The sequence below is a fragment of the Dermacentor albipictus genome, chromosome 7, assembly GCF_038994185.2.
Source record: "Dermacentor albipictus isolate Rhodes 1998 colony chromosome 7, USDA_Dalb.pri_finalv2, whole genome shotgun sequence".
NCBI lineage: Eukaryota > Metazoa > Arthropoda > Arachnida > Ixodida > Ixodidae > Dermacentor > Dermacentor albipictus.
Window position 1 is genome coordinate 137516343 of NC_091827.1, and position 27288 is coordinate 137543630.

The 27288-nt window shown below is 49.6% G+C and overlaps 1 protein-coding gene across 4 annotated transcripts in view; it reads right to left on the bottom strand.

Moving 5' to 3' along the window:
* Window positions 1–27288, bottom strand: part of LOC135897809 (sarcospan-like) — a 297173-nt gene that overhangs the window by 176656 nt on the left and 93229 nt on the right. Inside the window, exon 1 of one of the 4 annotated variants that reach the window (XM_065426516.2) lies at window positions 8269–8350. The exons of the other annotated variants lie outside the window; for them this stretch is intronic. The gene's annotated coding sequence lies outside the window, so the exon portion shown is untranslated. Of the gene's footprint in view, window positions 1–8268; window positions 8351–27288 lie in introns of those variants that run through there. 4 annotated transcript variants of the gene reach the window in all.

The window sequence follows — 27288 nt, forward strand, 5'->3', positions numbered from 1 at the left end:
GTACTTTAATTATGCACTCGCGCACCCGCCGCCTCTCAGTTCGCTTAATTCGACATGCTATGCTGGCTGATAGTGGCCCCCTCCCATTTTTTGTATGCTTCACCGCGTAGCTAAAGTGTACTGAGTGACTGAGTGTACTGAGTGAGTGTACTGAGTTGTATTGAGTGAATAAACAAATGGTTTTTACAACAATACAGAAATAAACGCGCACGATGCATTAGTCTACCACACGGAAGAGCGTCGCAACATGAGGTAGGTGATTCACATAGGCCGTGTAGCCCACTTATTAGTCGTAAAGGGTATTATGGGTAATTCGAAATTTCAGACCCATGTGTTTACGTTTACGTTCGCAGTCCTTGCGTAATAAGACTCCCAGAACTTCCACAATAGAAAGTAATTTACAACACACAAACGCAAAGAACACAGACATATGTATCGTTTTCAGCTCGGCCGTCATGCAAATGACATAAAGCGCGGAAGAACGTGAACATGCTGTGTGTTAGCATCGTAAACTTCATACTAGGCAAGGAGCTTGCACACCACAATCCCGCGACAGCCGCTAATGAGACCAAGACGGGACCACATGTCTGTGAACGCGCCAACGTAGCACCTAAGCCACTCTGCTCCTCCGCCAGCCCCGCTGCACGGCTGCACCACTCGTTTCAAGCACAGCGCACCAAACACACATTCAGCGCTGAACAGTGGGCGGTCGACGCAGTTGCATTTACATGACTTGCAGCGAGCAGCACATCCCTCGATGTCCGTTAAGCAAAGTCAGACACGGCGACGCCACATCGCGGTTCGCCGAACTTCGGTGCCGAGGCGCCAGGCCACTTCGATATTTCAATTGTCACCACCGCCGGGTTCTCAAGAAAGCACGGGTCACACAACACAGATTCTGTACTGCCAGAGCTCACCGAGGTCAAAGCCGCACTGCCGCACCGCCACTACTCATGGCTTTCCGCGAAGTAACACAGAGCCTACAATCAACACACAAGCAACGCACGTACAATCTCATGAGCAATGTTGAACAACGCGCGGGGCAGTGAAGGATCACGCCGAGGCCGAACACGCCGCGGCGTCGCTCGGCGCCAGCATCGCGCCTTCTCAAAAATCCCTAAACGATGCTGTCCCTGCGCACCTAGGATCAGGTCACGTGGGGGATTTTTGTGCGACAAGTAGACGCACGCCGCGATGTGAGATGCGCGCGGCGTTGCGTCGACATATAGACGACCGCACGCCAAGTTTCATCCTAAAGCCCCTCAATTTTCCAAAAGTAGCGCCATTCTTAGATCTTTCCGCCACCCCGCTCACCCAGGAGCTTCCTCCTCCACTCCTCCTGTCGCCCCAGTCTCCTCCGCTCCCCCATTGGCCACACGTGAAAGCAGGCCCCGCGCTTTTGTATATTTTTTTCTTTCCGGCGCAGAGCAGGCGCCGCGCTTTTGTATATCTTTTCTTTCCAGCGCGCTGCGACCCCCATTCTTGGGCCTGCACGACGAAAGTACGGCAGGCGGTTTGAAGGAGCGCGGTAGTTTTATACAATGTGTTAGGGCCGAGTGCTTAATTGCGATGCCGTGCTGGTGCGCCTACGGTTGCCACAACAGACCCAGTGACGGCAAAAAGCTTTTTGCTTTACCATCCGCCGGGCGCAACGCAAAACGAAGAAAAGTGTGGATTCACAAGATCGGGCGGGCTGACTTCGAGCAAGTGGCAAAGAACACGCGGCTTTGTGAAGTAAGTGCCACGGCTCCTCCAACCTCTTCTTTTGACGCCCGTGTCAAAACGGGCCCGTGTCCAGTGCATTGGGGGCGCGTTAAAGAACCCCAGCTGGAAAAAAATTAATCCGGAGCCCCCATTAAGGCGTGCCTTATGAGATCGTGGTGTTGGGATGTAAAACCCAAGAATCAACTTTTTTTCTGTCTTGTGTGCCTTGACTGTTCCAGTTAACGCAACACTGCTTCCTTGTGAAAACTTACAACGCAAAAGAATACAGACGCACGTAGTATACAGAGATAAAATTAACACTTCAACAAAAGTGAACAAAAGTGTTGCTGGTGCCAATGAGGGGAGGGGGATAATTATTTTCTCAACCTCTTTCCAGTTGTCCCATCAAGTTGCTTCTTTTTTTTCTATCAAATTCTAACCATTTGCACTGTAATAAATAAATAACAATTTCATGTGCTGGTACGTAGTTCAGATTATCTATACCGCCTATGTGTGAAAACGTTGCTCATGGCCACCACAACCTGTGCATGAGCTACGTACATCTGTAACAGGCGCGGAACACAAACGGCCCTGCTGCGAGGCATTGCTGACCGCAGACAGTCGGAATCTCTCACGCGCCAGCCGAACAAAAGCATCCTGCAGGTACGTGAATTAACCTACGAAACCACGTGCACATACTTTCACGCTGTCAAAACCTGAAAATCTGGTAATTACTCGCGTGTCTGAGCACACCGCGTGCTTGTGTCGTGTTTCAGCAACACGAACTTTCAACGTGCGCGCGCTTTACGCCTTAAATACGCCTTGAATAATGGTGCTTTTCTCTATTTCTTCCGCAAATCCAACACGACATTCTTAAGGCCAGTTACCGACTGACAAAGCAAGATCTAGATTGAAAAAACTGCTCCGCAGGACTCGAACGAACTTTTCCGCGGATTTCCTCCCGTGGCGTGTTAGCCGTCGTCTTCTACGGCAGGCCCACCACCGGCGGCGCCATCGTCGAGGCCGCGCCGAGCGGAGGAGGAGGGAAGTGAATGGCGCTACTTTGGGAGATTGAGGGGCTTTATTTCATCCTAGACGCCAGCGCTCGTTTCTCCCCTGACGGAGCGATTTCATCTCCAACGGGTGTAGGTTTCCGTCGCCGCTTCCCTTCGCGGTCGCGCCCGCGTTCAGTTCGCGCTGCGCGCGATACGTCTCTTGTTTGCGACGGCGCCTTTCGAATAACCGGAAATTATTATTGTGTTGTTAACTGTCACGACAGCAATGTAAACATGATATGGTTGATGCCACCAGTGAAATTCTGCCGATTCACAAGAAAATGGTACGAAAGAAGCAGACGATAGACATGGATTACTGCGGTGCGCCGAGCGAAGCAAACAACCGGCAAACGAATTCCATATTCGCCTCTATTCCATATTGTAGGATACGTACTAGTTAAAGTGGTGTGCGCATGTCGTACTTGTGCTATGCAGCGATATATCTTGTTTATTTCCGCGCAGTGTCGATAGAAGTCCGTTGTCGCCATCAGATACAACACGGATTTGTAGCAAACATAATGTGAGAAACTGCAAAAATGACTTTAGCTCGTAGGTGCCGTATGTATGTGCCGCATCGTATGTGCTGACGATTTTTCCGGCGGCACATACTATGTCGTTTCCAATTACCTGCTCAGGGTCACTTACATGGTTAAGCAGACGCTGCCCTTTCGCCGCATTGCAGCCATAAAGATAATCGTCAAGCGTACCGACCTTAATTCTTAAAGGCAAATATAGCGTGTGCAGTTTCTTTCACACTAAGGGGAAAACTCAGAACGTATTGCATCGCGATGCGGCAAGCAATGGAGTCGGGCGGCGGCAGCAGCTCGAGCAGGCGCACACGCTTGAGGGGCGGTGTCGTGATCTGCGTCGTCTGCAACGGCGGCTCGCGCTGGCCGCCTTTTCGGGAAGCGTGGTACTGTCAGGGGCAGTGCACCGATTTCATCGGTACTGCGAGAACTGAGCTGATATTCTTTACTAAACGTTGTGCGTCGTCAAACTCTGAGTCTTCATTGGCGATAATGGAGTTCCAGAAACTTCTTTTGACAGCATGGTTCATTTGTTCTTTCGAAAGGCCGGGGTACTGAGCGTGTGCACGTATATTTCTTCACTGTGTGTGCTACCGTAATGAGCAGCGACAAAACGCACCAAGATGTGCGCGCAACGTGCTCAGTCCTTGTTTGGCTCTAAAGGAAAACGGCACTCAACAATGGGAGTCGAACACGATGAAGCAAACGGATACGATTAAATGAAAGTTTTAGGTTCAGACAATGAGCTGGAAGTGATTTTTCTCGACAATCATTCGCTACACCAGACAGACCCTGCCCGCCGGTGGGGAATTGGACACGTCACGCTCGAAACTTCAGTTAGTATCTCGTCATGTCCCCAGCGGCAGCGATGACAGCGCTCATCCTGGAAGGCAGTGAAGTGTAGTATGACTTGATCAGGGATGTGTTCATTCGCAGCACATCTCAGTCGCTGACGATGGTGGATCGAAGCCTATCCTCGGGCGACTGATAGAGGGGATGTTGCGCCAGCGATACTTTCAACGAGCCCCAGACATTTTAAATGATGTTGGCGCCCGGGGATTGAGGCGGCCGCTCCAAGAGAGTGACTGCGCGCTCTTCTAGCAGTTCTTGCACAGCACGAGCTGTGTGGATCGGCGTCCAATCGCGTTAGAATATATAGTCGCCTTCCAGAAACGGGCCGTCAAGAATGTATGGAATCAGTACGTCGTCTATGACTGCCCTGCAGCGATGAACTTACATTCGAGGCGTATCAGTGGGCGTCGCGCAACGCTTAGCAAAGAATACCGGCTCATTTCACGCAGTAACGATGTGATCGGCGCCCTGCACCTGACAGTAGAACGTTTCCCGACAATGCGGCGAGCGCGCGCCGCCGTAGCAGACGACGCCGTTCAAGATCCCGTCCGTCGAGCACCTGCGCGAGCTGCTGCCGCCGCCTGACTCAAGCGCTCGCCGCATCGCGATGCAATGCGCTTCGAGTTTTCCCCTAAATGTGAAACAGACTGTACACCGCCTTTCGAAGGAAATATCCACGCGCACACACGTAGGCACACACCGCACGTGGCACGAAACGTGCCCAAACACGCGCAGTGCAGGAGGAAATAAAGGCGGCGCGAACGAGAGGTGGGAGAGGGGTACCACCCGCTAATAGAATTTTGCTTCGCATGCGGCGCTCTCAACGCCGGCGCAGCAGCGCCGCTCTCGGTGCCGTTCTTGTCTATGCACACTTGGCGCTGCAGTTGCATATTATTACAACAGGTGGCACGTCATGTAACAGTTCGTAGGTAGTGCTACAAGGTAGATGGACAAGGTTTGAGCAAGACGACTGAGGAGATGCATGCAGACAATGCTGGAATGAAAAATATACTGATGATCTTGTATTGTAGCGCGATTGTTACCGTACCAACGATTGTAGCTTCACAACGCGTGAGTTAATCGGCAATAGTGTCGTTTTGTTGTTTCCTTTTTTGACTTTCCTACTTCCTGATATGTTAAACTGACGGCTGCATACCTTGTCATGTTCCTATGCTGCGGTGTTTTGCAATCACCTATATATATATATATATATATATATATATATATATATATATATATATATATATATATATATATATATATATATATATATATATATATATATATTATGGCAAGGAAGTCCGACACGGCTGTGGACGACACGAAGGACGTGGACAAGACGACGCAACAGCGTAGGTTTAGCCGGTACAAAACCAGGAACAGCGTCTAGCCCGAGCCCCACTTCGGTAGCGCTGGCGATCGGGCTGCGGAACTCGGCACGGCGCACTTCTTCTTCCTTACATCTTCCCCCCTCGCTGCAGAGGGAGCCGCACAGGAGGCCTAAGGCGTGGTGAGGACGAAGGGCTCGTGATACGGCTTGAGCCGATCTACGTGCACAATTTCGCGGCCTCGGCGGCGCAGGTCCGTAGGGGGCGTCAGAGGTTCGATAGCGTAGTTCACAGGAGAAGTTTGGCGTAGAACCCGGTAAGGTCCATGGTATCGGGATACGAACTTGGAGGAGACACCTTGTGTCGAAGTAGGAGGCACCCACAACCAAACAAGAGCGTCAGGCAAAAACTGGTGGTGGGGGCGCCCATCGTCATGACGAAATTTCTGTAGCGCTTGTTCTTGCGTTGTAAGGGAGCGAGCTAGTTGCCGACATTCTTCTGCATACCGGGCGGCTTCGGAAGCCGGTGTACCCTCTGATAAGTCGGGACGGTAAGGGAGAGCGAGCGACGACGAGGAGAAGGAGAACGGCGGTTGGAAACTGGGCGAAGGCTTGGGCGGGGAAGGGGTAAATCGCGGTCTGGAGCGTAAGACGACGGATGGTCGTACGCGGCTGTGCGTGGGTCATCACGTGGATGAAGTGGACGGCGGCGGCACAGGCGTGCGACGTGCCCGGGAATACCACACGAATAGCAGATGGGCCGATTGTCCGGTGTGCGCCAGGGATTAAACACTCGATGGGCTGGAGGTCGTGGCGGCGTGGGCGTAAAAACAGGGCTAGGCATCGGAGGCAAAGCCGGAAGGTCGGTGGTTGTGGTCGTGGTCGTGCGACGGCGTCGGCGTAAGTCAAAGGGGCGGTGAGTTGGGGCGCCCGTTCCAGAGGAAGGACCTCGGACACTTGTTCTTCTATAACGTGCCGTAGGGTTGGGCTAAGGGACGAACTTGACTCTGGTGGGTTGGAGATCAGGGAGAGCTGGCGAGCAACTTCCTCCCGGACGAAAGCCTTGATTTGCGAGAGGAGGGTGGCATCTGGAAAAGGAGAGGTCAAGCCGGGCAACGATTCCTGATGGGGAACAAGACGGCGAGTGAGGAGGCGTTGACGGTGGAGCTCGTCATAGCTTTGGCACAGTTCAATAACTTGTGCAACAGTAGATGGGCTCTTTGAAATGAGCATCTGCAACGCGTCCTCGTCGATACCCTTCATGATATGCTTGATTTTATTGCCCTCAGTCATGGATGCATCGACGCGTTTACAGAGATCGATGACATCTTCGATGTAGCTGGTAAAGTTCTCACCAGGCTGCTGAGAGCGCGACTGCAGACGCTGTTCGGCACGAAGCTTTTGCACAGCAGGGCGGCCGAAGACCTCGCTGAAATTTGTCTTGAACACCGTCCAGCTTGGAACTTCGCTTTCGTGGTTCCGAAACCACAAGTGGGCAATTCCGGTGAGGTAGAAAGGGACGGTGGTCAATTTCGTGATGTCATCCCATTTGTTGTTCCGACTGACGCGTTCGTATGATGAGAGCCAGTCATCAACGTCATGGTCGTCAGTGCCGCTAAAGATAGGAGGGTCCCGCAGGCGGAACGTGCCGGGGCATACGGTAGACTTGGGAGCAGGTGGTGGGAAGCTCGTGGCGCTTTCGGTGGTCATGATGGCAGGGAGAGTCCGGCTGCGCAATTCCAGGATTGCAGGAGACCCAGCAAACCTCCACCAATTATGGCAAAGAACTCCGACACGGCTGTGGACGACACGAAGGACGTGGACAAGAAGACGCAACAGCGTAGGCTTAGCCGGTACAAAACCAGGAACAGCGTCTAGCCCGAGCCCCACTTCGGTAGCGCTGGCGATCCGGCTGCGGAACTCGGCACGGTGCACTTCTTCTTCCTTCTTCCTTACAATATATATATATATATATATATATATATATATATATATATATATATATATATATATATATATATTTCTATATCTGTTCTTCGTTTCAATAGTAAGTTAGCTCAGAGCGCTCGTCCTGTCTGCTTCTAGTCTGTGTCCGTGCCACTTCGCACTGCAATCCACGATCATGTTACCGTACCAGCTCGCCCAACTTTCTATCCTTTTGCAAATATGCAGATCTCACGCAGTGGGGGATACATGTAAGCGAGGCATTCCGTGCTGGATGCTTTGATTGACGATAATTAACGGTGATGTTGACGACTTAATTTGGTCACGTTTAGGCGAACACGAGAGATGATGATAAACGTTTCCTTGCGTGCACCACTTTTGTTTGCCTTATTAGTAGGCAGAACACACAGGGAGAGGTGCTTGCTTAAGGCGTTGTTGTGCGCCACATTTTATAACCTCTGAGAGGGTTACCATTTCCTCACATGGCTTATCGCATTGTGTCAGAAGTATTAAACTTGAATTGGATTATGGGGTGTGCGTACCAAAACCACACTCCGATTATGAGGCAAACCGTAGTGGTGGACTACGGATTAATTTTAACACTGTGATGTTCTTTAACGTGTCGAAATGGGGCTGCCGCGATTGGTATCAAATGCGTAACCTGCCGTATAAGTGCCATAGCCTCAAAGCGCACGCGGCGGGCGCAGAAATGTTGATTGACTGTCGACCGCTTCCGTAGTGTCTCCTCGACCCTGCGGTGCGCTTTACCTAATGCGTCTCTGTTTCCGCACGCCCTGCGTAATTTGTCCGCTTGACATATTTGCATGGCGCTTATTTTTCAGAAATAGCAACAACGTACCTTGAACTTCAGCTTATCTTGTTTCCCCGCAACCGCCGTCGTATAGTGGTGGCCTTGCCTTCGCACGTCACCTCCACCCCTGCCTTATAGGAAACTGCCTCTTGTCCTGCCTCTGCTTCGTGTCTTCTTCTTCTGCTCTCTACAGTTCTATCTGCGTCCCCTCTGGCCTCGCACGTTAGTAGAAAGGGAAGCAGCGCAGTTTCTGGAGTGCTTCTGAGGGGAGTCAGGGACAATTGCAGCTGTCAAGCTGCTAATGTGGCGACAGCCAGAAACTCCAGAGGACATTGTGGACATTCGACGTGGTGGGGTGAAAACTGGCTTCGCCCGTCACCTTTCCTCTCTTACTCGTGCCTGTAATCTATATGCACGCTCTGAACCACCCCTCGATGCGGTGTGCGCGACAGCAGCCCACAGCAACAGCAGTGGGAAAGCAGAAGGAAGATGCAAAGAAAGCTTCGCTTTAGAAACATGTATAGCATACTTGAGAGGATGCAGCGGTGGCGTAGAGGTAGAACGCCCGCCTCGCGTGCAAGAGGTCCGTGGTTCGAATCCAATTTTCCACCGGATTTTAAAAAAAACCGCGTGTTGATAAAATTGCATTAAAAGGCCTGGAGTGTGGCCTGATCCCGGTGACCAAAATCGGTAACGAACTCCCTCACCAGAGCAGGATTGGCCACTCTGGTGCAGTACTTGGCTACAACCTCCTATATGAACAACACAATCAAACCCCGGCCCTCAGTCCCCAGCAGCTGTGAAGCAACTGACCACGGCGGCGGTCAGACCTGCGACGCAGAAGAGGGTGCTAAGAATCACTGGCTCCGGACAGGCCGCCATTGAAATATGAACCTGGCAACGTTTAACGCTAGAACGTTATCTAGTGAGGCGAGTCTAGCAGTGCTATTGGAGGATTTAGAGGGTAGTAAATGGGACATAATAGGGCTCAGTGAAGATAGGAGGCCAAAAGAAGCATATACAGTGCTAAAAAGGGGGCACGTCCTGTGCTACCGGGGCTTAGCGGAGCAAAGAGAACTAGGCGTCGGATTCCTGATTAATAAGAATATAGCTGGTAACATACAGGATTCACAAGATCGGGCGGGCTGACTTCGAGCAAGTGGCAAAGAACACGCGGCTTTGTGAAGTAAGTGCCACGGCTCCTCCAACCTCTTCTTTTGACGCCCGTGTCAAAACGGGCCCGTGTCCAGTGCATTGGGGGCGCGTTAAAGAACCCCAGCTGGAAAAAAATTAATCCGGAGCCCCCATTAAGGCGTGCCTTATGAGATCGTGGTGTTGGGATGTAAAACCCAAGAATCAACTTTTTTTCTGTCTTGTGTGCCTTGACTGTTCCAGTTAACGCAACACTGCTTCCTTGTGAAAACTTACAACGCAAAAGAATACAGACGCACGTAGTATACAGAGATAAAATTAACACTTCAACAAAAGTGAACAAAAGTGTTGCTGGTGCCAATGAGGGGAGGGGGATAATTATTTTCTCAACCTCTTTCCAGTTGTCCCATCAAGTTGCTTCTTTTTTTTTCTATCAAATTCTAACCATTTGCACTGTAATAAATAAATAACAATTTCATGTGCTGGTACGTAGTTCAGATTATCTATACCGCCTATGTGTGAAAACGTTGCTCATGGCCACCACAACCTGTGCATGAGCTACGTACATCTGTAACAGGCGCGGAACACAAACGGCCCTGCTGCGAGGCATTGCTGACCGCAGACAGTCGGAATCTCTCACGCGCCAGCCGAACAAAAGCATCCTGCAGGTACGTGAATTAACCTACGAAACCACGTGCACATACTTTCACGCTGTCAAAACCTGAAAATCTGGTAATTACTCGCGTGTCTGAGCACACCGCGTGCTTGTGTCGTGTTTCAGCAACACGAACTTTCAACGTGCGCGCGCTTTACGCCTTAAATACGCCTTGAATAATGGTGCTTTTCTCTATTTCTTCCGCAAATCCAACACGACATTCTTAAGGCCAGTTACCGACTGACAAAGCAAGATCTAGATTGAAAAAACTGCTCCGCAGGACTCGAACGAACTTTTCCGCGGATTTCCTCCCGTGGCGTGTTAGCCGTCGTCTTCTACGGCAGGCCCACCACCGGCGGCGCCATCGTCGAGGCCGCGCCGAGCGGAGGAGGAGGGAAGTGAATGGCGCTACTTTGGGAGATTGAGGGGCTTTATTTCATCCTAGACGCCAGCGCTCGTTTCTCCCCTGACGGAGCGATTTCATCTCCAACGGGTGTAGGTTTCCGTCGCCGCTTCCCTTCGCGGTCGCGCCCGCGTTCAGTTCGCGCTGCGCGCGATACGTCTCTTGTTTGCGACGGCGCCTTTCGAATAACCGGAAATTATTATTGTGTTGTTAACTGTCACGACAGCAATGTAAACATGATATGGTTGATGCCACCAGTGAAATTCTGCCGATTCACAAGAAAATGGTACGAAAGAAGCAGACGATAGACATGGATTACTGCGGTGCGCCGAGCGAAGCAAACAACCGGCAAACGAATTCCATATTCGCCTCTATTCCATATTGTAGGATACGTACTAGTTAAAGTGGTGTGCGCATGTCGTACTTGTGCTATGCAGCGATATATCTTGTTTATTTCCGCGCAGTGTCGATAGAAGTCCGTTGTCGCCATCAGATACAACACGGATTTGTAGCAAACATAATGTGAGAAACTGCAAAAATGACTTTAGCTCGTAGGTGCCGTATGTATGTGCCGCATCGTATGTGCTGACGATTTTTCCGGCGGCACATACTATGTCGTTTCCAATTACCTGCTCAGGGTCACTTACATGGTTAAGCAGACGCTGCCCTTTCGCCGCATTGCAGCCATAAAGATAATCGTCAAGCGTACCGACCTTAATTCTTAAAGGCAAATATAGCGTGTGCAGTTTCTTTCACACTAAGGGGAAAACTCAGAACGTATTGCATCGCGATGCGGCAAGCAATGGAGTCGGGCGGCGGCAGCAGCTCGAGCAGGCGCACACGCTTGAGGGGCGGTGTCGTGATCTGCGTCGTCTGCAACGGCGGCTCGCGCTGGCCGCCTTTTCGGGAAGCGTGGTACTGTCAGGGGCAGTGCACCGATTTCATCGGTACTGCGAGAACTGAGCTGATATTCTTTACTAAACGTTGTGCGTCGTCAAACTCTGAGTCTTCATTGGCGATAATGGAGTTCCAGAAACTTCTTTTGACAGCATGGTTCATTTGTTCTTTCGAAAGGCCGGGGTACTGAGCGTGTGCACGTATATTTCTTCACTGTGTGTGCTACCGTAATGAGCAGCGACAAAACGCACCAAGATGTGCGCGCAACGTGCTCAGTCCTTGTTTGGCTCTAAAGGAAAACGGCACTCAACAATGGGAGTCGAACACGATGAAGCAAACGGATACGATTAAATGAAAGTTTTAGGTTCAGACAATGAGCTGGAAGTGATTTTTCTCGACAATCATTCGCTACACCAGACAGACCCTGCCCGCCGGTGGGGAATTGGACACGTCACGCTCGAAACTTCAGTTAGTATCTCGTCATGTCCCCAGCGGCAGCGATGACAGCGCTCATCCTGGAAGGCAGTGAAGTGTAGTATGACTTGATCAGGGATGTGTTCATTCGCAGCACATCTCAGTCGCTGACGATGGTGGATCGAAGCCTATCCTCGGGCGACTGATAGAGGGGATGTTGCGCCAGCGATACTTTCAACGAGCCCCAGACATTTTAAATGATGTTGGCGCCCGGGGATTGAGGCGGCCGCTCCAAGAGAGTGACTGCGCGCTCTTCTAGCAGTTCTTGCACAGCACGAGCTGTGTGGATCGGCGTCCTATCGCGTTAGAATATATAGTCGCCTTCCAGAAACGGGCCGTCAAGAATGTATGGAATCAGTACGTCGTCTATGACTGCCCTGCAGCGATGAACTTACATTCGAGGCGTATCAGTGGGCGTCGCGCAACGCTTAGCAAAGAATACCGGCTCATTTCACGCAGTAACGATGTGATCGGCGCCCTGCACCTGACAGTAGAACGTTTCCCGACAATGCGGCGAGCGCGCGCCGCCGTAGCAGACGACGCCGTTCAAGATCCCGTCCGTCGAGCACCTGCGCGAGCTGCTGCCGCCGCCTGACTCAAGCGCTCGCCGCATCGCGATGCAATGCGCTTCGAGTTTTCCCCTAAATGTGAAACAGACTGTACACCGCCTTTCGAAGGAAATATCCACGCGCACACACGTAGGCACACACCGCACGTGGCACGAAACGTGCCCAAACACGCGCAGTGCAGGAGGAAATAAAGGCGGCGCGAACGAGAGGTGGGAGAGGGGTACCACCCGCTAATAGAATTTTGCTTCGCATGCGGCGCTCTCAACGCCGGCGCAGCAGCGCCGCTCTCGGTGCCGTTCTTGTCTATGCACACTTGGCGCTGCAGTTGCATATTATTACAACAGGTGGCACGTCATGTAACAGTTCGTAGGTAGTGCTACAAGGTAGATGGACAAGGTTTGAGCAAGACGACTGAGGAGATGCATGCAGACAATGCTGGAATGAAAAATATACTGATGATCTTGTATTGTAGCGCGATTGTTACCGTACCAACGATTGTAGCTTCACAACGCGTGAGTTAATCGGCAATAGTGTCGTTTTGTTGTTTCCTTTTTTGACTTTCCTACTTCCTGATATGTTAAACTGACGGCTGCATACCTTGTCATGTTCCTATGCTGCGGTGTTTTGCAATCACCTATATATATATATATATATATATATATATATATATATATATATATATTATGGCAAGGAAGTCCGACACGGCTGTGGACGACACGAAGGACGTGGACAAGACGACGCAACAGCGTAGGCTTAGCCGGTACAAAACCAGGAACAGCGTCTAGCCCGAGCCCCACTTCGGTAGCGCTGGCGATCGGGCTGCGGAACTCGGCACGGCGCACTTCTTCTTCCTTACATCTTCCCCCCTCGCTGCAGAGGGAGCCGCACAGGAGGCCTAAGGCGTGGTGAGGACGAAGGGCTCGTGATACGGCTTGAGCCGATCTACGTGCACAATTTCGCGGCCTCGGCGGCGCAGGTCCGTAGGGGGCGTCAGAGGTTCGATAGCGTAGTTCACAGGAGAAGTTTGGCGTAGAACCCGGTAAGGTCCATGGTATCGGGATACGAACTTGGAGGAGACACCTTGTGTCGAAGTAGGAGGCACCCACAACCAAACAAGAGCGTCAGGCAAAAACTGGTGGTGGGGGCGCCCATCGTCATGACGAAATTTCTGTAGCGCTTGTTCTTGCGTTGTAAGGGAGCGAGCTAGTTGCCGACATTCTTCTGCATACCGGGCGGCTTCGGAAGCCGGTGTACCCTCTGATAAGTCGGGACGGTAAGGGAGAGCGAGCGACGACGAGGAGAAGGAGAACGGCGGTTGGAAACTGGGCGAAGGCTTGGGCGGGGAAGGGGTAAATCGCGGTCTGGAGCGTAAGACGACGGATGGTCGTACGCGGCTGTGCGTGGGTCATCACGTGGATGAAGTGGACGGCGGCGGCACAGGCGTGCGACGTGCCCGGGAATACCACACGAATAGCAGATGGGCCGATTGTCCGGTGTGCGCCAGGGATTAAACACTCGATGGGCTGGAGGTCGTGGCGGCGTGGGCGTAAAAACAGGGCTAGGCATCGGAGGCGAAGCCGGAAGGTCGGTGGTTGTGGTCGTGGTCGTGCGACGGCGTCGGCGTAAGTCAAAGGGGCGGTGAGTTGGGGCGCCCGTTCCAGAGGAAGGACCTCGGACACTTGTTCTTCTATAACGTGCCGTAGGGTTGGGCTAAGGGACGAACTTGACTCTGGTGGGTTGGAGATCAGGGAGAGCTGGCGAGCAACTTCCTCCCGGACGAAAGCCTTGATTTGCGAGAGGAGGGTGGCATCTGGAAAAGGAGAGGTCAAGCCGGGCAACGATTCCTGATGGGGAACAAGACGGCGAGTGAGGAGGCGTTGACGGTGGAGCTCGTCATAGCTTTGGCACAGTTCAATAACTTGTGCAACAGTAGATGGGCTCTTTGAAATGAGCATCTGCAACGCGTCCTCGTCGATACCCTTCATGATATGCTTGATTTTATTGCCCTCAGTCATGGATGCATCGACGCGTTTACAGAGATCGATGACATCTTCGATGTAGCTGGTAAAGTTCTCACCAGGCTGCTGAGAGCGCGACTGCAGACGCTGTTCGGCACGAAGCTTTTGCACAGCAGGGCGGCCGAAGACCTCGCTGAAATTTGTCTTGAACACCGTCCAGCTTGGAACTTCGCTTTCGTGGTTCCGAAACCACAAGTGGGCAATTCCGGTGAGGTAGAAAGGGACGGTGGTCAATTTCGTGATGTCATCCCATTTGTTGTTCCGACTGACGCGTTCGTATGATGAGAGCCAGTCATCAACGTCATGGTCGTCAGTGCCGCTAAAGATAGGAGGGTCCCGCAGGCGGAACGTGCCGGGGCATACGGTAGACTTGGGAGCAGGTGGTGGGAAGCTCGTGGCGCTTTCGGTGGTCATGATGGCAGGGAGAGTCCGGCTGCGCAATTCCAGGATTGCAGGAGACCCAGCAAACCTCCACCAATTATGGCAAAGAACTCCGACACGGCTGTGGACGACACGAAGGACGTGGACAAGAAGACGCAACAGCGTAGGCTTAGCCGGTACAAAACCAGGAACAGCGTCTAGCCCGAGCCCCACTTCGGTAGCGCTGGCGATCCGGCTGCGGAACTCGGCACGGTGCACTTCTTCTTCCTTCTTCCTTACAATATATATATATATATATATATATATATATATATATATATATATATATATATATATATATATATATATTCTATATCTGTTCTTCGTTTCAATAGTAAGTTAGCTCAGAGCGCTCGTCCTGTCTGCTTCTAGTCTGTGTCCGTGCCACTTCGCACTGCAATCCACGATCATGTTACCGTACCAGCTCGCCCAACTTTCTATCCTTTTGCAAATATGCAGATCTCACGCAGTGGGGGATACATGTAAGCGAGGCATTCCGTGCTGGATGCTTTGATTGACGATAATTAACGGTGATGTTGACGACTTAATTTGGTCACGTTTAGGCGAACACGAGAGATGATGATAAACGTTTCCTTGCGTGCACCACTTTTGTTTGCCTTATTAGTAGGCAGAACACACAGGGAGAGGTGCTTGCTTAAGGCGTTGTTGTGCGCCACATTTTATAACCTCTGAGAGGGTTACCATTTCCTCACATGGCTTATCGCATTGTGTCAGAAGTATTAAACTTGAATTGGATTATGGGGTGTGCGTACCAAAACCACACTCCGATTATGAGGCAAACCGTAGTGGTGGACTACGGATTAATTTTAACACTGTGATGTTCTTTAACGTGTCGAAATGGGGCTGCCGCGATTGGTATCAAATGCGTAACCTGCCGTATAAGTGCCATAGCCTCAAAGCGCACGCGGCGGGCGCAGAAATGTTGATTGACTGTCGACCGCTTCCGTAGTGTCTCCTCGACCCTGCGGTGCGCTTTACCTAATGCGTCTCTGTTTCCGCACGCCCTGCGTAATTTGTCCGCTTGACATATTTGCATGGCGCTTATTTTTCAGAAATAGCAACAACGTACCTTGAACTTCAGCTTATCTTGTTTCCCCGCAACCGCCGTCGTATAGTGGTGGCCTTGCCTTCGCACGTCACCTCCACCCCTGCCTTATAGGAAACTGCCTCTTGTCCTGCCTCTGCTTCGTGTCTTCTTCTTCTGCTCTCTACAGTTCTATCTGCGTCCCCTCTGGCCTCGCACGTTAGTAGAAAGGGAAGCAGCGCAGTTTCTGGAGTGCTTCTGAGGGGAGTCAGGGACAATTGCAGCTGTCAAGCTGCTAATGTGGCGACAGCCAGAAACTCCAGAGGACATTGTGGACATTCGACGTGGTGGGGTGAAAACTGGCTTCGCCCGTCACCTTTCCTCTCTTACTCGTGCCTGTAATCTATATGCACGCTCTGAACCACCCCTCGATGCGGTGTGCGCGACAGCAGCCCACAGCAGCAGCAGTGGGAAAGCAGAAGGAAGATGCAAAGAAAGCTTCGCTTTAGAAACATGTATAGCATACTTGAGAGGATGCAGCGGTGGCGTAGAGGTAGAACGCCCGCCTCGCGTGCAAGAGGTCCGTGGTTCGAATCCAATTTTCCACCGGATTTTAAAAAAAACCGCGTGTTGATAAAATTGCATTAAAAGGCCTGGAGTGTGGCCTGATCCCGGTGACCAAAATCGGTAACGAACTCCCTCACCAGAGCAGGATTGGCCACTCTGGTGCAGTACTTGGCTACAACCTCCTATATGAACAACACAATCAAACCCCGGCCCTCAGTCCCCAGCAGCTGTGAAGCAACTGACCACGGCGGCGGTCAGACCTGCGACGCAGAAGAGGGTGCTAAGAATCACTGGCTCCGGACAGGCCGCCATTGGAATATGAACCTGGCAACGTTTAACGCTAGAACGTTATCTATTGAGGCGAGTCTAGCAGTGCTATTGGAGGATTTAGAGGGTAGTAAATGGGACATAATAGGGCTCAGTGAAGATAGGAGGCCAAAAGAAGCATATACAGTGCTAAAAAGGGGGCACGTCCTGTGCTACCGGGGCTTAGCGGAGCAAAGAGAACTAGGCGTCGGATTCCTGATTAATAAGAATATAGCTGGTAACATACAGGAATTCTATAGCATTAACGAGAGGGTGGCAGGTCTTGTTGTGAAACTTAATAAGATGTACAAAATTAAGATTGTACAGGTCTACGCCCCTACATCCAGTCATGATGACCAGGAAGTCGAAAGCTTCTATGAAGACGTGGCATCGGCGATGGGTAGAGTGAAAACTAAATACACTATACTAATGGGCGACTTTAATGCCAAGGTAGGCAAGAAGCAGGCTCGAGACAAGGCAGTGGGGGAATATGGCATAGGCACTTGGAATAGCAGGGGAGAGTTATTAGTAGAGTTTGCGGAACAGAATAAAATGAGGATAATGAATACCTTCTTCCGCAAGCGGGATAGCCGAAAGTGGACGCGGAGGAGCCCGAACGGCGAGACTAGAAATGAAATAGACCTCATACTCTGCGCTAACCCTGGCATCATACAAGATGTGGACGTGCTCAAGAAGGTGCGCTGCAGTGACCACAGGATGGTAAGAACTCGAATCAGCCTAGACCTGAGAAGGGAGCGGAAGAAACTGGTACATAAGAAGCCGATCAATGAGTTAGCGGTAAGAGGGAAAATAGAGGAATTCCAGATCAAGCTACAGAACAGGTATTCGGCTTTAACTCAAGAAGAGGACCGTAGTGTTGAAGCAATGAACGACAATCTTGTGGGCATCATTAAGGAGTGTGCAATGGAAGTCGGGGGTAACTCCGTTAGACAGGCTACCAGCAAACTATCGTAGGAGACGAAAGATCTGATCAAGAAACGCCAATGTATGAAAGCATCTAACCCTACAGCTAGAATAAAACTGGCAGAACTTTCGAAGTTAACCAACAAGCGTAAGACAGCTGACATAAGGAAGTATAATATGGATAGAATTGAACATGCTCTCAGGAATGGAGGAAGCCTAAAAACAGTGAAGAAGAAACTAGGAATCGGCAAGAATCAGATGTATGTGTTAAGAGACAAAGCCGGCAATATCATTACTAATATGGATGAGATAGTTCAAGTGGCTTATGAGTTCTATAGAGATTCATACAGTACCAGTGGCACCCACGACGATAATGGAAGAGAAAATAGTCTAGACGAATTCGAAATCCCAAAGGTAACGCCAGAAGAAGTAAAGAAAGCCTTGGGAGATATGCAAAAGGGGAAGGCAGCTGGGGAGGATCAGGTAACAGCAGATTTCTTGAAGGATGGTGGACACATTGTTCTAGAGAAACTGGCCACCCTGTATACGCAATGCCTCATGACCTCGAGCGTACCGGAATCTTGGGAGAACGCTAACATAATCCTAATCCATATGAAAGGGGACGCCAAAGACTTTAAAATTTATAGACCGATCAGCTTACTCTCCGTTGCGTACAAACTATTTACTAAGGTAATCGCTAATAGAATCAGGAGCACCTTAGACTTCTGTCAAGCAAAGGACCAGGCAGGATTCCGTATAGGCTACTCAACAATAGACCATATTCACACTATCAATCAGGTGATAGAGAAATGTGCGAAATATAACCAACCCTTGTATATAGCTTTCATTGATTACGAGAAAGCGTTTGATTCTGTCGAAACCTCAGCAGTCATGGAGGCATTAAGGAATCAGGGTGTAGACGAGCCGTATGTAAAAATACTGAAAGATATCTATAGCAGCTTGCGATTCGCTGATGATATTGTCTTGCTTAGTAACTCAGGGGACCAATTGCAATGAATGATCAGTGACCTGGAGAGGCAAAGCAGAAGAGTTGGTCTAAAAATTAATCTGCAGAAAACTAAAGTAATGCTTAACAGTCTCGGAAGAGAACAGCAATTTACCATAGGCAGCAAGGCACTGGAAGTCGTAAGGGACAACATCTACTTAGGACAGGTAGTGACGGCGGATCCGGATCATGAGACGGAAATAATCAGAAGAATGAGAATGGGCTGGGGTGAATTTGGCAGGCATTCTCAGATCATGAACAGCAGGTTGCCATTATACCTCAAGAGAAAAATATATAATAGCTGTGTCTTACCAGTACTCATCTACGGGGCAGAAACCTGGAGGCTTACGAAAAGGGTTCTGCTCAAATTGAGGACGACGCAACGAGCTATGGAAAGAAGAATGATAGCTGTAACATTAAGGGATAAGAAAAGAGCAGATTGGGTGAGGGAACAAACGCGAGTTAATGACATCTTAGTTGAAATCAAGAATAAGAAATGGGCATGTGCAGGACATGTAATGAGAAGGGAAGATAACCGATGGTCATTACGGGTTACGGACTGGATCCAAAGGGAAGGGAAGCGTAGCAGAGGGTGGCAGAAAGTTAGGTGGGCGGATGAGATTAAGAAGTTTGCAGGCACGGCATGGCCGCAATTAGTACATGACCGCGGTTGTTGGAGAAGTATGGGAGAGGCCTTTGCCCTGCAGTGGGCGTAACCAGGCTGATGATGATGATGATGATGATGATTCAAGATCACGGGGCTGGTGGCTGTCCACGCTTGCAACTGTTGTTAGATTGGCTAGCCTGCCAAACTTGGCCGTTATGCGCCTCGTCTGTAGTTGCTCGAAAGTGCGACAGTGCCGAATGATGTCAGCGACGGAAGCCAGGCTGTCTTTTGCAATGAGGAAATTGTAAACATCCTCGGCAATTCCTTTTAGGATGTGCCCGACTTTGTCTTCCTCAGACATTCCAGAGTCCACCATCCTACAAAGTTTTATTACTGCCTCAATGTAGGTCGTGCACGTTTCGCCTGGTACTTGCGCACGTTGCAGTAGCGTCTGTTCTGCCCTTTTCTTTTTCGTCGCGAAGTCGCCGAATCGCTCTTTGATTTCCGAAACAAATCTTCCCCATGTTGTGAATGTTTCCTCGTCGTTGTCGAGCCACACCAACGCAGTATCCGTTAGGAAGAACACGACGTTCGAAAGCTGAGAAGCGCTATTCCACCTGTTGGCGGCACTCACCCGGTGATAATGGATGAGCCATTCCTCGACGTCTTCGTCCGATCTTCAGGCGAAGGGATGCGCATCTCTCCGTTGCAGAACAGAACTAGTAGGGGCAGCAATTGGAATGGGCCGTTGTTCTTCTGCGTCGTGGGACATGTTCAGCTCCGGTGAATTCGGTGGGAGTCCAGCAAGGCGACGGCTCCGTCGAAGAACTTGTATTGTGTTGTATTGTATTGTATTGGGTTTTACGGCGCATAAGCAACTTAGGCTATCATGCGCCAAACACATGGTATAAATTATTTCAAAAATTGGGTATCCTCAGCGAGGTCCTTGTCCGGACAAGGCCTCTGAAGAGCCCAACAAACCAAATGAAGACCTCAGCCTTCTTCTCAGAACTGAGAAAATGGGGGAGGTGCATCATAAGATGCGTGAAAAAACTGGGTAATAACGTTTAGAATTAGTAGTTCTGTGATACATTATATTTCGTTTATGATCGGTGCGTCTTTCAAAACACTAAAGACAGATGAAGTTTCTAGTAGTGGGTTATCTCCTAAAGGCAGACTGGGATGGAAGGGAATGCGTTCATTGTAAAATACAGTAAAATGTTTTTTCCTTAGCCGTTCGAGTTGAGTGCACGAGAATAAAACGTGACTTACAGTGAGTTCATCTCCACATTTCTCACATAAGGGTTTGTCTTGTTTTGTCAGTAGAAAGTTATGTGTTAGGTATGTGTGTCCGATGCGCAGGTGGCATAAAATTACTCCTATAAAACGTTCCTGATGCCTGTATGATCTCTATTCTCCTAGAATAGGTTTTACTAAATGTAGTTTGTTATTTTCTTCGTTATTCCATGTACGCTGCCATTTTTCTTTAAGCTTGTTTTTTACTAACTTCATGCAATCTGCATAGGGTATATTTACAGTACTGACATCCTTATGGCAGGCTTGAGCGGCGCACGCGTCAGCTCTCTCGTTGCCTCTAATTCCTTGATGGCTTGGTATCCAACAAAGCTTAATTTCATGTCCTTGTGTTTGAGCGGTTATTAAGTTATGGACTATATTTCCTATTAAAGGTTCCCTTACGTTTCTGGCTTTCAGTGCTGTGATTGCACTTAGCGAGTCCGTGTAGATAATGCTGTTTTGAATGTTCATCTCGACTATTTTTGATACAGCCACTGAAATGGCATGAATTTCGGCTGTGAAAATTGACGCGCACTGAGGCAACCTGACTAACTTTTCCATTTATCTTGCACTACTGCACTTCCGACGTAAAGTGATGTTTTAGATTCGTCAGTATAAATGCTGTGTGTTCTTTGTACTTTTTGTCTAGCGCGAAAAATTCTTGTATGAGATGTTCACGTGGAGTTTGCTTTTTCTGAAGTTGTGTCAGTGTGTAATCACCTACACTGGGAAAGGTTTGCCAAGGTGGTAGTGGTTCGGGTCTCAGGGCAACATCGGGCAGTGTGTCTAGAATACCTAATTCCTGGCAAATTTCTTCAAATCTGAGAATAAGGGGTCTCGTCGCATTCGGTTTGTTGTTAAAAAGCTGCTTAGACGGGCACTTCGTAACTATGGAGTAGCAAAGATGTTTTGGTAGTGAACGGGTTTTTAGGACATATGCACATGTGAGCATGCCTCTTCTATCTGCGAGGGCTGGTTCGTTACATTCGACATGTAGGCTGTTTATGGGTGATGTCCTGTATGCCCCACTTGCAAGGCGCAGACCTGAGCTGTGGTTAAGCCTCCGTCTTCGGGTGTCGATTACGCAGCACCTTCCACCACAACTGTTACGAGGAGTTGCGAAGAAATCGTTTTATTTACAGGAGAATTGGACGATGATGGTAGCGTGATCGTAGCGCAGCCCAGCCTCTCTAACTCCTCGTTTTCTTCGTCCTCTCTTTCTTCTCTTCTTGTCCGTGCCTTTCGTATCTGTTACAATATGTTGCGAGAACTGAAAAACAGTCACTTCCTGTTTTTTTTCATTGAGTAACCTGCCGCGTGCATCGGCACTGTGATGCCCTTTCGTCGATACGTGGCGCCGGCCCGTATTGACACAAGGACATGACCTCGAAATGTAGTATCCTTATGCCATTTCTTAAAAAGATCACTATTTGTGTAAATCAGCGCCTTTGGTTGAAACCAAGAAAACAAGAAAAAAATCTTCGACGGTAGGTATCATTTTTGTCCGGCATTTGAGTTCTAGCTGAAAAGAGTCGGTGAAAGCAAATTTACAATAAAGCTAATGCGGCCCACAATCTGCACACAGCCGCAAGCCTACATGCGCTCCAATGAGAATAACCTGCCAAAGTTAAGGTCATGTGTCAGCTGGCCGCTCAAGCAATCTTTACTTTTTTTTCGTTTCTGCATCCATTCTGCCTGCGTCTGCGGCAAAAACGTGAAGTGGGATGGTGGTGGTGGTGGTGGTGGTGGTGAATTGTAGCAGCAGGCGAGTTTAGCCTGGCGAACAAGTCCGGCAATTGCTCCAGGCAGATAGATAAACAGAAATTGGTGGAGGCAGGTGGTAGCGTAATGGTTAGCGTGCCCATTTCCCAAATGCAAGATGGAGCATTTGGGAGATGGGCTCGAATCTCGGTGGTTTGTTTGTGAAGACAGCTTTCTGTGCTCTCTGGTGACTGCGAAGTTCAGAATGAGGGGGCATCCTGGCGACAACGGTCGCCGTCAACGTAACAGAATAAGCGGGCGTGCAAGGTCACGCCTAAAGCCGAAAGCACATTAAGAGGAAATACACTATACTCTTGCTGACAAAGAAAAAAACACGATGAGTAACGAGCGGTGTTGTTGAGCGAGGCTTTGGACGGATAATGACACCATAGACAGGACAATGCTCCAATCCCGGTGCTCAGCGGAAATATACGTCGACAGTGTGTCAACTAGTGTGTAATTGATACTTCATTAAGATAGTTGCGTGTTTGTGTTGTGTCTAGCATGAGCGAGTAGCGTAAGAGATGACACTGGAGAGAAGGCGGTGAGCGAAGTCCGCGAAAAGTAATTGACGATAGCCATATTGAACGTCGACGCCATGTTGAATAAAGCCTGCGACTTCAGTTGCTCAGCCGCCAGAAAGGTTTCTGTCGTAGCATACCGCTGGGCGTATTTGGTAACCACAGCGATAAACACACATTTTGCGGAAGTAAACAGAGGTGAGGGACGTAGTGAGTTGGCCGCCCTTTTCGAGCTCTGGCATAGTTTGAAAAATGAATGTGGCGAAGTATGACGCACAAAATAGTATATGTCAACCCAAACGAATCAGCGTGGGTATACTTGCGTGACACGCCATGGTGGCCTGCCACAAATACATCATGGGGCCCTATAACGTAAAACTATTCCAATATGTTTCTATTCCAATCTCCTGACGTCAAATTTACGTAACCACCAACGCAAGCACCGGGCGGTCACCCGCAGGGTTGTCTGAACAGACCAATCAAACGCTCTCCTCGTTCATAGGAGGGCACTTTTGTTTGCTTGAAAAACGAATAACATTGCCTACACTGAGCGGCTTGTCGTATCTAATTGGCTGAGAAGAGGCGAGGAGAACGCTCAAGTGGAGAGGGAGTCGATGGGGCCGAGCCACTGCACTGAAAGTCGATAACCGGATGAAGAGGGTGGTGCCGGCGTCTACGATTGGTCGGCTTTCCATTACTTAGCTTGCGGCGGCTGATCGAAAATCGCGGCGGCATGCAACGGAAGCTCAAAAATGACGCTTAAACGGACTATCAGCAAAGAAGAGTTGGCAGAATGAGGGGGTAAACAGCTGAAAGTGCTCGAAAACGTTACACAGCCACGCAAGAAGCTTTATTATACGCAAATACACCCATGCTCTCCGGCAGGTGCGAATAGCCAGCGTCTGAGCCATCGGCGGCAGCCATCTTCTATTCCTTTCGGAACGGGGCAGCCTGCGGCTATTCCGAAGAAAATTCAGTTTTGTTCGGCATATTAATGCATCTTTATCGCGTACACGTCACTTTGACGCGGTGAGTTTGTGCGGTTTTGTGACATCGCGTGACAGGCAGGTGAAGTGGGTGCAGCCCGAAAACATTTTACCAATAGCCGAGGGTTGATGGCGAAAAGGGGTCGAATCAGATATAACTGTTTTTCTTTTTTCTGTTAAATCATGCATAATCAGTGTGTACACATCATATCAGATGGGGATGTATCGCGCTTTTCGTGACGTCGCGTGATAGACAGGTGAAGTGGGGGTGGTCGAAAATGTTTTTGACCAATCGTGGAGGGCTGATAGCAGAATTGGAATAGAAAAGTTTGGAATAGTTTTACGTTATAGCGCCCATGAACTTGCAGCGATGAGAGTTTTCATTGCGTACTTGAGAATAAAAACGAGCACATCAGAGAGGTCCTAGAGACATTTCTAGGGTACAAAAGCATAACGCCCCCCCCCCCCCCCCCCCCCAAAAAAATATATATCACGAATATAAGCTTACGAATATGGGCGTCGTAAGATCAACCACTACGGCGCTAGTTGATCTTGTTTAGGATGACGTCAGCATTTCATTCAGCGTTTATTTCTGAGAAAAAGAGTTGAAGGTGCCCGTTTATTTGCATCACAATGGCAGGCGTAATCAGGCAAACATTGACAGCATTTCATTAGAGAGTGCCTGTCTACTCTGGAGATTACGCATGACAATGACAACAAACGCAGAAAGCTTTGCTTACATCGATTCGCACATACATAGGATTCGCATAATTTTTTCACTCATTGAATACAGTGCATTCTACGGTGTCATTCTTCGACAGATGGTACCGATTTTCGCGCAATGAGGATTGGAACAAATTGTCTCACCTTCCGGCTGTCACCTTCCTCCTACTGCCAACATTCCTTCCCCTCCGTAGTTGCTTAGCTTTTGTTGGGTTCGGCTGCTAATCACGAGGTCTCGAGATGGAATCCCAACCACGGCAGCGGTATTTCAATGGGTGTGAAATGCGAAAACCCGCGTACTTAGGGTTAGGCACACGTTAAAAAATCCCAAGTGGATGGATGGATGGATGGATGAAAAACTTTATTATGGTCCTTTAGGGCGCGCCCTAGCGCGCAGCGGGCCGCTCCCACGTCGGGACAGAGAGGCCGAGCCTCTCCGCTGCGTCGCGGGCCCGTTGGACAGCCCATAACTGGTCCTCGAGGATGGGGCTGTGTAGGACAGCATCCCAGCGGGAAGAAGTGTTACTTTCATCACTGCGTAACGCGGGGCATCGCCAGAGCATGTGAGGTAAGTTCGCCAAGTCATTGCATAGTGCACATGCATTTGTCGTCTGAATTTCTGAATCCCAAGTGGTCTAAATTATTCTCGAATCCTCCACTACGGCGTGCCTCTTAATGAAATCGTGGTTTTGGCAAGTAAAACTTCATAATGTGTTATGTAACATTCGTTAAGGATGTCCTGGGCAGTCACACAACTCTTGAATACAATTAAGCGTCAGGAGTTGAGCGCGAGGTCTTTGAGTATGTGGATAGCCTTTATGGCGTTCGATAGCTGCTAGTCTACATTGCGGCTATATAATAAAGGCGGAACGGCAACATGGTAGAGAATGTGGAGAACACACAAATCCCTCATATATACTGCACAATAATTTTAAATATCGTTCTTGCTTCACGCACGTGGACAACCGCCATAGGAGACTACTTTGGAAACTAACTGCAAGTACTGCATATGTCGTACCCAATGGTGTACCTGGCCTGGTGGCCAGTAAATGGAGACGTAATATTGCGAACAGCTTCGGCTATAGCATGCTAACCGACAACGACACAAACTGAAGTGACTAGTGCAAGAGTGGACAGGGAACACTAAAGACGCTACAAGGACAAGCGCCCAGTTGGATGTTTGCGCTTATCTTTGTCGCCTCTACTGTACCGTGTCCACTCTTGCGCTAGTCACTTTAGCATGGAATACCAACTAGCCCGGTCTCACACTCTGCGACGACACAGGAACAGTTTGCTCAACTCTTGTATCGTGACTTTTGTGTTAAGGTGAAAAACCATCTTATCCATGTATATGTCTTAATGCTTAAGCACATCTAGATTTGCAGCTGCGGCGGTAGCCCATGAGTGCGCATTGCAATTTCGCTAGTGAAATAATTGTGTGCACCTTAAAGAATTCGATAGTGGAAAATCAAAATCCGTCCACGACGGCGTCTCTAGTAGACGCTGTGCGATGTTCGGACGTTAACAATGTGTGCCGACTGAAGAAAGGCTGCCCCGAAGTACTTCCGACGATTAGGCTAGCTTCATTACTCCGCAGAATGAAAAAAAGAAAAAAAGCGAAAGAAAAAAGGAAAAAAAGAACCGCATCAAAAGCCCAGAATCAACCATTGCTCGTCGCGACTAAACGCCCTTAGGATGACGAGTACTTTCTAGGCGACGAGCGAATAAGCTTGATCAAGAACACTGATAACACCGGCGGAACAAGCATTGTGGCGAAGTTCAATGTGCAGGGATAGCTTTTATTTTTTATTTTTTTTGTTGACGTCATCACGCGTCACCGCGGGAAGTTTGAAAAGTTTAAGGTTAGTACGCCACGTGGTGGCACTCACGCGAACTAAACCCTCATGTCCAGAAAAGCTGGATACGCTAGCGCTGTTTGAATGGGAGAGGATTGGGAAAGAGTTCCACAGCTTTACTGCGGTACAAAGTGAGAACAAACTACTTTGATGCGTATCCTGATACGCACTGCAGGCAGTGGCGTAGCAAGGGGGGGGGGGGGAGGGCGTGGGCTCCGGGTGCAAGGGGCCAGTGGGGTGCGGGGGGGTGCCATATACGTCTGGAGACACACAGAAGTTGTTGATATCCTCGCCTTCCTCCAATAAAGCATATTTAACGCCAGCAAACAAGGGCGTAAGGGAGACGACAACACAATGCGCAATGCGACAACACAATTTTGTCATTAAGGATTACGGAGCGCATTGTGTTGTCGTCTCGCTTACGTCCTTGTTTGCTGGCGCTAAATATGCTTTCAGTTTATCAACACGCACAACAAATGGCAATTCCTCCAATAAACCCGGGGGAGAGGGGGGGGGGACAAAAGTCCTATGGGCCCCGGGTGCCAGACGACCTACCTACGCCACTGACTGTAGGTGTCCTATTGCTGCCATCATTGCTGTAAAAGCAAATTCAGCGTTATAACGCACTTGGCATAACGCCGGAACATAAAACAGCTTATGTCGTCGGACGAGCGCTATCCAGTGTTGACGCCGTTCTGCTTCATACGGTCGGCTTGGAAACCTGTAAAGCTTTGTTCCTCGTGAGTTGGTGTACGTGCTGTTACGGCCCACTACTCGAACAGCTCGGGTTGCACTTCGGCATTGCTCACAAAAGGCAACAGCTACGCGCGAAACAGTGCACATACAGGCTTTCCGAACGCAAGCGGGCCGGTCGTATCCTGC